The sequence below is a fragment of the Dioscorea cayenensis genome, chromosome 20 (assembly GCF_009730915.1).
Source record: "Dioscorea cayenensis subsp. rotundata cultivar TDr96_F1 chromosome 20, TDr96_F1_v2_PseudoChromosome.rev07_lg8_w22 25.fasta, whole genome shotgun sequence".
Taxonomy (NCBI): domain Eukaryota; kingdom Viridiplantae; phylum Streptophyta; class Magnoliopsida; order Dioscoreales; family Dioscoreaceae; genus Dioscorea; species Dioscorea cayenensis.
In genome coordinates this window covers 16156338-16167680 of record NC_052490.1, presented here as the reverse complement: position 1 = coordinate 16167680, position 11343 = coordinate 16156338, and the positions used below count along the sequence as shown (strand labels likewise).

Here is an 11343-nt window from a genome sequence, read left to right as displayed (position 1 = left end):
AGTGGATGCAAAATCAGTGGTTGGTCGGACAAGTTACTCAGCCCCCCTAGCAGTCAAGACACGCTAAATAATCCCCATTAGACCTGAGCATCTCAAGGGTCATGGGGGACACAACACCGACCACTCAGATCCTATCGGTCTCCTCTAGGATGCCCATATGTCTAATTAAACGAGTGATATAAGGGCCTATGAAGAGGGTACCGATGCGAGGGTCAGTCCCCTAATGCAAAATAGACACTGCTACCTTATACCCTAAATGCAGATGGAATCCGTCGATCAAACTCAGAAGGAAATCAAAATCTCGGCAACTAAAAACCCCTGTATTGTTGCCGCGTCCTATCAACGTGTGACTAAGTATGAAATGGATATACCTGAGTGTTGGAGAATGAAGAGTTGTTGCCTTAGTCCAGCGAGGATCATAGGTAAGAGTGGTGCTCAAATGCGCAAAGCTTCCTCCAGTGACTCCCCACCAGGTTGAGAGGTCAACAAGGTATCAGATGCAGGAGTTCTAGTAAACTTCGCATGATAAATCCCCAATGGGATAGAGAAATTGGTGAGGGTCATCTGGTGCATCTCACTGACTGCCTGAATTTGAATGAAGTCGACGCAATGAAATGCAACAGTGCCTCAGGAAAGCTCGAATGTATCTAACACCTCAAGCGCTAGCCACTCATAAGTGTTATCAGTAATCTGGAAAAACTGTCTCCAGGCACCGACACTAAGCAGCCAACTAACCTTCTCGTCTAATCTGACTTCACGGAGGACATCCTAATCAATCTCTTATGACTTGCCAAAATGAGCAAATTGCTCTTGAAGCATTTGAGTATGGAATATCGGCGCTAAGTCCACATCAGGAGCATGCTCCCCCACCTAGGGCCTCTTAGAAGGCCAGGTAGAAGTGTGTTTTCTTGACATAATCTATAAGAAAAGATAAACCAAATTAGTTCAAACAATTAGTGAGAGTACGGTCATGCAAGGAGCACTCGGACTGTGCTCAACATTGAAACAGGAACATGCACTTGGTCGAGATAATCATGCTGAGGCTAGGAGCATGATTGTGTTCTCTGGGAGGACACAATCATTATTTGAGGGACCATTATCCACAAAGATATAACACCGTTAAAGCCCAAGAACAAAGAAATCTTCGAAATAAAACAAGCAATATTAAACGTGAAACAATGAAAGCAACATAAGATCCACAATGCAATCTAGAGCATGACGAGAAAATCATTTTAACCCAACAAATAAAAAGGATAAAAGGTGGCTTACCGCGGTGAGGAAGAAATTAAGGAAAAGGAGGAACGGCCACAACCAACCCTGCCACGAACTCAAACCAACACGAGGGACCAAAGCATGAAAGGAGGAGGAAGAGGGCCAGAAGGTGAGATGTATGGGAATGGTCGGCTATAAAAGACTTCAAAAGGAAAATGGTCATGTCCTAGGCGTGTTCCTCCCCTTGATTTTCTAAGGAAAAATTCCCAAAACATCTGAGAGAAGGACACAATTATGAAAATGGCTTCGAGACCACGCTTACTGATATAGCATGCTCGTGCTTAGCCCATGCTCATCACTGAATGATTCAAAAACGGGAAACAAAGAGAATCAAGGGCAGAAGCAGGGGTGTTCTCAGCCCGTGCTTGGCCTGAAAAGTTCCAGGGTAAAACCTATCCTCCTTCTTAACAATGATAAAAATGCTAGAGGTAATAAAAAGTATTGCCAACAAACTGAACAAAAATCAATAATGCCCTGAGAGACCTAAATCATAACAACATAGCAATCATTGAAACAAATGAAAACTAAACAAAAACGATAAGAAAACCCAACATGATTACAAAGAAAACAAAACAACTTGGGTTACCTCCCAAGTAGAGCTTATTTAACGTTACTAGCTTTGCATACCTTTTTAATCAAAAAAGAAAATATAAAATTAAAGCATTGATTCAAAAATAGGAGACATTATGAATAGAAAACATTGGATTATGACTTTGATTCAAAAATAAGAGACATGCCTAAAAGATAACACATAATTAGGGCTTTGAATTAAAAATTAAAAAATAGGACACATTCAAAAAGTAAGACATGGGATCGGGGTTTCGATTCAGAACCAAAAAATATGAGATATTGATAAGTGCTTGTGCGATATGAATGCGAAGTGTTCATTCCTTATGTTGAGCATTACTTTTCTCAGGTTTTTACACTAATATGTGTTTTTTATATTACTTTTTATGCGAGTAGGGTTGTGAGGTCGAGTATGAAGGAAATAGGCCAATGTGGATCATAATGCACCTATTTTGGAGGAAATCTTGATGAGGTTCAAACGCGAAGACATTGGTCAGGTGTGAAATGCTAGAGTGTGTGCCAACCTCCTCGCATTCGAGTGAGCACATCCATTTGGAGGGGCACAAAGGTAGTCACACTCGAGCATTCCGATTTATGCACATAAGAATGAGAGCTCCACCAACATGTATATCATTGAAGAAGCAAGTGATCCACGATGTGAACGTGTGCCCGTTTGCGTTACTCCGATGAAAGTATGGATTCGGGAAGTTATTCAGGCCAGATACTGTAGGAGAGCACTGTAGCAACACGGTAGCAAAAACTGTAACAGCACTGTTCACAACCGGTCGAGAAAACAGAAGTTCAGAGAATCCACACGGGCTTGTGGAAATTATCCACACCCGTGTGGAAATTCTGCACGGGCGCGTTAAGCATCCACGCCCGTGTAGTCGCTTGATTCTAGCCCTATTTAAAGCCGAATCAGCCCCGATTTTTGTATTCTTTTCTCCATCTTTTTCCCAACTTGGGAGAGGGCTTCAGCTAGGGTTTTGAGGGGTATTGGCCAAGGTTTTGGAGAAGTTCTATGGCTCCGACATCGTCATTCCTCAGGAAGAAGGTTGGTAGGGGAGCTTCCGTCGAGGTGTATCTTATACCAGACGAGGGAATCCTTGGACGACGAGTAGAGGACTTTCCACAAGACCATAAACATGACTATCGAGGGGGTTTCTTTATGGATTCATTGCTTTTACATTCTATTTCTTTGAGTGTACTTAGCTCCATGGAGAGCTAAATCCCTAGTGGGTACTTGGGTATTTGTGAACCCTAGGATGTATTTGTTTCTTTGAATCTCTTTATTATGCTTTCAATAAATTGATGTTGATTGTAAGTTCCAACCTTGAATGCTTGTTTGTATGAACATTTCCCCTAGAGTGACATTAGGGTTGAGAGTTCTCGTTGGTAACCTTGTGAGTGAGTGATACACCACGAGCGTTAGACACAGCTAGGTTGGAGATGGTTGAGACGGTGAGTCGAGAGGTTGAGGAGCGTCCCCCTTTCCCTCCGACGTGATAGATTCTACCTCCGTTCCTTGTGTTCTTTGCGGCCATAATAGAGTGAATGGTCTAAGGGATGAACTTCTGCTGGGGCTTAGTTGCGTGCAACGGAGTGAAGCGTTAAGGTGATCTCATTATATAGGGCTTAATCGTGGTTAGGGACCTTCAACCTGGACCAAAGGTTTAGGTCAACAATTAGGAAGAGATTTATCACTTGGAATCCATAGAGCTCATTGCAACTCTATACGAGTGCGAGGTTGAGAGGTTATCTAATCTCTCCTCCGGGACATGTATAGAGTTAGGCATAGTTGACTTTAGATTTGGGACTATGTAATTAAGGATTTCCAAGACTTACCATTGCATTAATTAGGAAGCATAATACAGGGTTCTTGCACTTGAAACAATTATCCTAGGCGGAGCATTATCTGAGTACCCCATCTTTATCGATTGCCTTACCCCCTTTCTTTACTTTTGCTCTCTTACTTGTTTTTTATTGTTGAGAATTGAATCATTATCACACTTATCATCATTGATCTTTCACATAGCTAAGAATCAAATTAAGTATTTTTATTCCCTATTCCTTGTGGATTTGATACACGCTCACCCGGGATTATTACTTCGACAAACCCTTGCACTTGCGGGATATATGCAAGGGGATCTTGTCAGGTACCTCTACCTCGTTATGAACATCGAGAATAACGAAATCCATCTGAAAAATGAACTTGCCCACCTTAACAAAAAAATCTTCAATTATGCCTCGTGGTTACCTAATGACCTGTTCACTAATAGCAAAGTCATAATGGTGGGTTTCGATTCTCCAAGCCCAAGCCTTTCGAAAATTTTGTAGGCCACGAGGTTCATGCTTGACCCTAGATCAGCTAAGGCTTTCTAATCAACTAAACCACCGATCGTGCAAGGAACAATAAAACCCTCGCGATCTTTCTTTCTCTTGGCAGTTTGATGGTGATCAAAGCCGAACATTCCTCACTAAGTGTTACAAAAGACACTTCTTCTAGTTTTATCTTGTTTGTTAGTGGTTCTTGCAAGAATTTAGCATATCTCGGTATCTAAGCAAGAACTTTAACAGATGGAACATTGATATGCAATGTCTTGAACACATCGAGGAATCTCTTATATTACTCCTCTTGTTGATCCTTTTTCACTTTCACTGGGTAAGGAATATTAGGTTGGTATGCTGGCAATGCATCTTTTTCCTTACTCGGTTCTTTAACATCCTAGTCCAAGTCAATTGGAGTCTCAAGATTACTGCCAACAGCGGGTTCAACCTTCTCCATTTCAGGCTTCCTCTCAATGGGGTTTGGAAGTTGCACTCCACTCCTCAAAGTGACACCCTTCAAGGATTTCTATGGGTTTATCTTTGTGTTGCTAGTAAGGGACCCCGGGAGCTTTTCCTCAATTAATTTAGAAATCTAGGCTATTTGATGCTCTAAATTCCTCATGGTCACATTAGTATTTCTCATCATGTCCTCAAGATCCAAAAGACGAGTTTCAGTGCTCTTGATGAATTTGGCCAACAAGGCAGTGAGTTCATTGGATAGCTCAGAAGATAAAGAAGATGACGGTTGTTGTGCACCCCGAGAGAGAGATTTATACTATTGTTGTTCCTGTTGCTGCCGCTGTCTTGGTTAACTCCATGAGAAATTTAGGTGATTCCTCCACCCAACATTGTATATGTTGCGGTATGAGATATTCTGTTAATGGTGATTTTACCCAACAGGACGATAACCTGACTCATTTAGAGGGCCCCAATGATCACAAGGAGGTCCTGGAACATGAGAAATGGACTGCATGGTGTCTAATTATTTAGTAATCGCTTCAACCTGTGCTGCAAGACTGGTAATGGCATCCACCTGATAATATTAGCTACTTCAACCGATTTGTTATTCTCAATACTCCGTTGGTAGCCATTGTTTGCCATTTCCTCAATCAAACTGTATGACTCACTAGGTTGCTTCTTACATAGATTGTCTCTCAAAGCAGCATCAAGCATATGCTTTGTGGTGTTGTTCAATCCATTTTAAGATTTGTATCTGCATCCACTCCACGATTTCATGTTGTATGCATTTTCTAAACATCTCCTTGTATCTCTCCCAAGTGTCATACAAGAATTCTGATTCCAACTGCAGGAAGGAGGAGATATCATTCCTCAAATTAGTGATCTTGGCTGGAGTGAAGAATCTTGTAAGAAAAGTCTCTGAAACCTGCTTCCATGTTATAAGTGACCCCTGTGGCAAGGAACTTAACCAATATTTAGCCCTCACTCACAACGAGAATGGGAAAAGTCTCAGGAGGATAGCATCCTCATACATATTGTTAACTTTAAAAGTGTTACAAATTTCCAAGAAACTCCTCAAATGCTCATAATGGTCTTCATCCTGAAACTCGTCAAACTGGCACATCTGTATCACCATTTGAATAAAATTAGGCTTTAATTCCAAGTTGTTCCCTGCAAGAGGATGTCGAACAATGCTTGACCCTAGTCCTTCTAGATTTGGCCGAGTGATAACGTCCTTTGCGTGTGTTCCGCAAGTGCACGGGTTTGTTGAAGTAATAATACCCTAGTAAGTGGGTAGTTATATCCACAGGGAATAGTGATCAGAAACACAAGGATTGCTATTTAACTAAAGTAAAGATGGATCGATAGTGCTATGGACAATATCAATATGAAAGGAAATAAAAAGAACAAGAAAGGGAGACGCCATAGAAAATGAGAGGAAAGCCAATCGATAGAAAGTGGGGCACTCGGACATTGCTCCCCCTAGGACTATTGCTTCAAGTGCAGAATCAACTATTATGTCTCCTAACTGATGCTTAATGAGTCATGAAAATCCTCAAATACAATGTCCCAAACATAAGGTCAACCATGACTAACAGTACACTATGCCCCGGCAGAGAAATCGCTCAGTCTCAACACCTCACATTGTGCAAAGTTGCTCAAAGCTATGAGACTTCAAGTGATAAACCCTATTCCCTAACATAAATCTAACCCTTTAGTCCAGGCGAAAGACCCCTAATCGCAATTAAGCCCCATATACTAAGGATTACTTCAACACATTACTCTGTTACTTGCGTAACTAAGCCCTAGCGGAGTTCGCCTCTTAGCACTTCAATGTATTGTGACCGCAAAGAACTCTTGGAACATAGAGGTAAGATAAATCACACCGGAGGGGAAAGGGGACATTCTTCTACTTCTCGACTCACCCTTTCGACACTCTCAAATCTTGCTTTGTCTAACCCTCATTGTGTGTTACTCACTCACAAGGAATACCGATATAGGCTCTCAACCATAGTGTCACTCTAAGGGAAAACCCATTCAACAAACATTCAAGATTAGAACTCAATTAAAGACATCAATTAAATAAACATAATAGAAAGATCAAAGAAACAATATCATCCTAGGGTTTACACGTCCAAGTACCCACTAGTGGTTCAGCTCTTCATGGAGCAAGATACAATCAATACTAAAATCAAAAGTAAAAGTATGCAATCCATAAGTAAACCCACTTGTAGTTCGTATCGATGGTCTTATGGAGCAGCCTTGTCTTTTCCAAGGGTTCCCTCGTCAAGCCTAGGGTACACCTCACCGAATCAATGCCGACGAAAGCTCCCCCAATAACTATCTTCCGAAGGAACATGGTGTTGAAGGCCGTAGAACCACCCTAAATACCTTGCCAAAGCCTCTCCAAACCCTAGCCATGAGCGCTTCCAAAGATGGAGAAAAGATGAGAAAAAGATAGGGAATAGGATCAGTAAAACAGCCTGAAGTCGTGACTTAAATAGGCTGCAATTGGGCATCCACACGAGCATGTGGAATTTCCACATGCCCATGTGAATCTGCAGGAATCGATTTTTCAGTGGCCTATGAATAGTAACTACTACAGTAATTTACTACAATGATCTACTAATGTCCTGGTACAGTACTCCACCAAAATACTCCAGAATCCACACTTTCATCGAGGCCACATGAATGTGCACACATCCATGCAGTAGATCGCATTGTGTCTTCCATAAAATTTACATTGATGAAGATGTTGCTAACATTGCACAAGTCAGAACACGTGAATGTGACTGCCTTTGTGCCCCTCTAAACCATGTATTTTCTTGAACACCATAGAGGTTGGCACATAATCACGTGTCTTTATGCACAACTTTTGTCTTCACTCCATGATTTCATCAACAAAGTGCATCCACGATCTACTTTGGTTTCTTTCTTCCATAATTGTCTCCATAACCCTACATCCACAAAAGTAACACAAATGCACATGTACGAACGATAAAATCTCATAAAAAAAATGCTCATTGTAAGAAAATAATACTTCATATTACTATTACATAAATACTTATCACCGAGCAAAGTAAAAAATGTTTTTGTTGTTGATTTATGGCCAATTCTTCTTCATGAACAACTTCCACACTGATGTCTGCTGACCCTATGTCACTTAAATTGATTTATCTAATTCTTCTTCGGAAATTCCTCTCAACTTTTGGATCCGGGTTTGGCAATAGGAAAGAAGTACATTTGTGGGTCATACAAAGGTGCCTACACACAGAAGATAGGACAGTGTAAGATCAAAAGTATTAAAAGAGTGGAAACAAAAATAAGCCTAAGAAGACTGATTTAAAAGAAAAAGAGAAAGTGGATATTCACAAATATCAACAATATAAACAAACTAGATCACTAGAGTCCAAATTTTCCAAAAAGTTGCCAGTCCTCAGCAATGGGACCAAAAACTTGATGCACACAAGTAATACAGTAGTACCCCGTGAGGGGTATGGTGGTCAAACCTCAGATGCTGGACTAAAAGTACTAATTCTTCTTATGATCTCTAGTTAAGCAAGAACATGGATTGATTTAAAATTGTAAAGTAAAAATAAGTAAGAAAAAATAGGTGGAGATAACAAGTAGATTAGGATCGAGAGTTTCAACAACAATGGAGCAATGCCCTGGGACGATTCCTACGAGCTATAGCATGTTGACCTACTTTTAATGATTACCAGGTACATTCTATGGTTCATATGTGTGCTCAGAAGCAATGATTCATCTATGGTTCTCAAATACACAATGTTTTGCTTGGGTACCTATGGTTTCATACATAATGACTTTTGCAATCACACACGGCAACTACCTCGATGGCAATCCACAAAATGAGTTTTACACAAGCAACTATGCAAATCAAACACAGCAATTTATGCAAACATAAGACTAAACACAGGAAACCAAAAGAACTCTATATAACATTAGAAGAGAGTATTCAAGGCATACAAAGCATATAGTTCAACATCCCGGGCCACTGTGGATGGTTAGCCCCACATGGATGGGTATAACATGGAAGAAGCACTTAAAGATCTAAAGAAAAAAGACATGACTCCCTTTTTCTTAAGAAACTCTTCCAAGTTGAGCTTCGTATGTTAGCCCCACTTTCCTTGAGCCTCCGACTCGTCCTTGATCCCGTTAGATGATGTGGTGAAACTTGATCTTCATACTCGTTAAAGTGCTGCCGGTCGAGAAGAAAAATCCGCGAACAAAGTTGAGAGTGCAACCCTAGAAACTAGAGTAATATGGCTGATTGTGGGCTCAACACGGTCTAAGAACGGTCGTGCTTCGATCATGTTATCTCATTGAGATTTCTCAGGGAATCAGCTAATTGCTTGCCTGGAAGATAGTGCCTTGATCATGCTTTGCCAGTGTACGACTGTGCTAGGAGCATCCTGATCTTGCTTTCCCCGATCGACAAAAACTATCTTCAAACTGGAATAATTAAGGGGAAGAGCACGGCCGTGCTAAGACCGTGCTAGGCCTAAGAGCACCCCACTTCTTGAATTATCACTGGGAAATACTTCAGGCTGAGATAATAAGTGGGACAAAGCACGATTGTGCTCTGCCCATGTTTAGTTTGAACACTTAGTAAAAATCTTCATTCTTTTCTCGTTACATCCTCGATTTCACTTCCAACTTGGTTCAAGCTACACATTCCGGCACAAGGAACAAATATACCTAGACCAGCATCTCATATATGTAAAATAGTGCTAAAAGACAAGAAAATGAATGAATTTAGGGTAAATAAATATAATATGAAATGCACTCATCAGATTGTCTACTATTAGTAGGGTGTCTTTTCAAAATGCCTATTATATTTCAATCATAACCCCACTCCTATGTTATTTTTTTTGAAATGTCTATTATATTCCAATCAAAACCTTAATCTTACATTTTCTTTAAGAAATGTCTACTATTTTTAATCAAAAGCCTAATTCTATGTTTTCTCAAAATAATGTCTCCTATTTTTTTTAATCAAAACCCGAATCCAAAGTTTTCCTTACGTAATCCCTATTATATTTGAATCCAAACCCTAATCCTATGTTTTCTTTCTGGAATGTCTCCTATTTTGCAAACGAAACCCTAATCCTACGCTTTCTTTTTTTTTAAATGTCTCCTATGTATCAGTTTTGAATCAAAATTCTAACCTATGTTTTTTTTCAGAATGTCTCCTAATTATCAGTTTTGAATTTTGTCTATAATGTGACATTTTGTCTCATATTTTTCAATCAAAATGCTAATACTATGTTTTTTTTTTTTGGAATGTCTGCTATTTTTTAATCAAAAACATATGATTATGGTTTTGATTGAAAAATATGAGACATTTCAAAAAGAAAACAATAGATTAGGGGTTTGATTGAAAAAATAGCAGATATTACTATAAGAAAACAAAGGATTAGGGTTTCGATTAAAAACCAAACCATAGGTGGAATTTTCAAAAGAAAACATAGGATTAGGGTTGTGATTGGATAGTAGAAGACATTCCCAAAAAGAAACATAAGATTATGGTTTTGATTGAAAAATAGGAGCCACTCCGAAAAGAAAACATAGGATTAGGTTTTTGATTAAAAAATAGCATACATTACCAAAAGAATATAATTATATTAGGGTTTTGATTAAAAAATATGTGATATTAATATAAGAAAACATAGGATTATGGTTTTGTTTCAAAAATAGCAGACATTCTGAAAAGAAAGAAAAGGATTAGGGTTTTGATTTAAAAATATGGGATATTTCGAAAAGAAAACATAAGATTCGGGTCTTGATTGAAAGATAGGAGACATTTCAAAACGAAAACAAATGGTTAGGGTTTTGATTGAAAAATAACAGTGATAAGTGCTTGTGTGTTAAGAATGCGAAGTGTTCTTTCCTTACAATGAGCATTACTTTTACCAGGTTTAAGCGCCAATACATGTGTATTTGTGTTCTTTTGCGCATGTAGGGTTGTGAAGCTATGTTTTAAGAAAAGAAGCCAAAAGTAGATCGTGTACGCATTGTTTGGTGGAATCTTAGAAGCAAACAAATGCGAAGACACAAGTGGGGCTTTAAGATAGGTGAATGTGTGCCAACCTCCATGTATTCAAGGCATTGCAATGAGTTGTAGGGGCACGAAGGTAGTCATATTTGTGTATCTCAACTTGTGCAATGATAGCAAGATCTTCACCAATGAACCCATTTATTGAAGAAGTGACGCAATCTACGGCATAAACGTGTACCCATTTATGTTGCCTCGATGAAAAGTGGATTCAGGAGTGTTTTTGACTGGGGGTACTATAGCAGGTTACCGTAGCAAATCGCTGCAGCAATTCACTATAGCAGGTACTGTTCATAGCTCCCGAAAATCAGAATTCCAGAGAATCCACACGGGCGTGTGGAAATTCCACATGCCCGTGTGGAAATTCCACAGGGGCGTGTGGAACATCCTCATGCCCATGTGGATGCCTGATTCCAGCATATTTAAAGCCATTTTTCAGCACGATTTCAGCATCCTTTTTCCCATCTTTTCTCTATCTTTTGAGAGGCCAGCGGATAGGGTTTATAGGGGTTTTGGCAAGGCTTTTTGAGTGGTTCTCTGGCTTTAACACCGTGATTCTCTTAGAAGATAGTTATTGGGGGAGCTTTCATCGGCACCGATTCGGTGAGGTGTGCCCTAGGCTTGATAATGGGACCTTTTGA

The 11343-nt window shown here is 39.7% G+C and overlaps 1 non-coding gene across 1 annotated transcript; it reads left to right on the top strand.

The window, feature by feature from the left end:
* The first annotated feature begins 5396 nt into the window (after window positions 1-5396).
* LOC120252339 lies at window positions 5397-5503 on the top strand. Its single transcript, XR_005533878.1, has one exon. It is a non-coding gene; the product is annotated as a small nucleolar RNA R71 (small nucleolar RNA).
* The last annotated feature ends 5840 nt before the right edge of the window (window positions 5504-11343 follow it).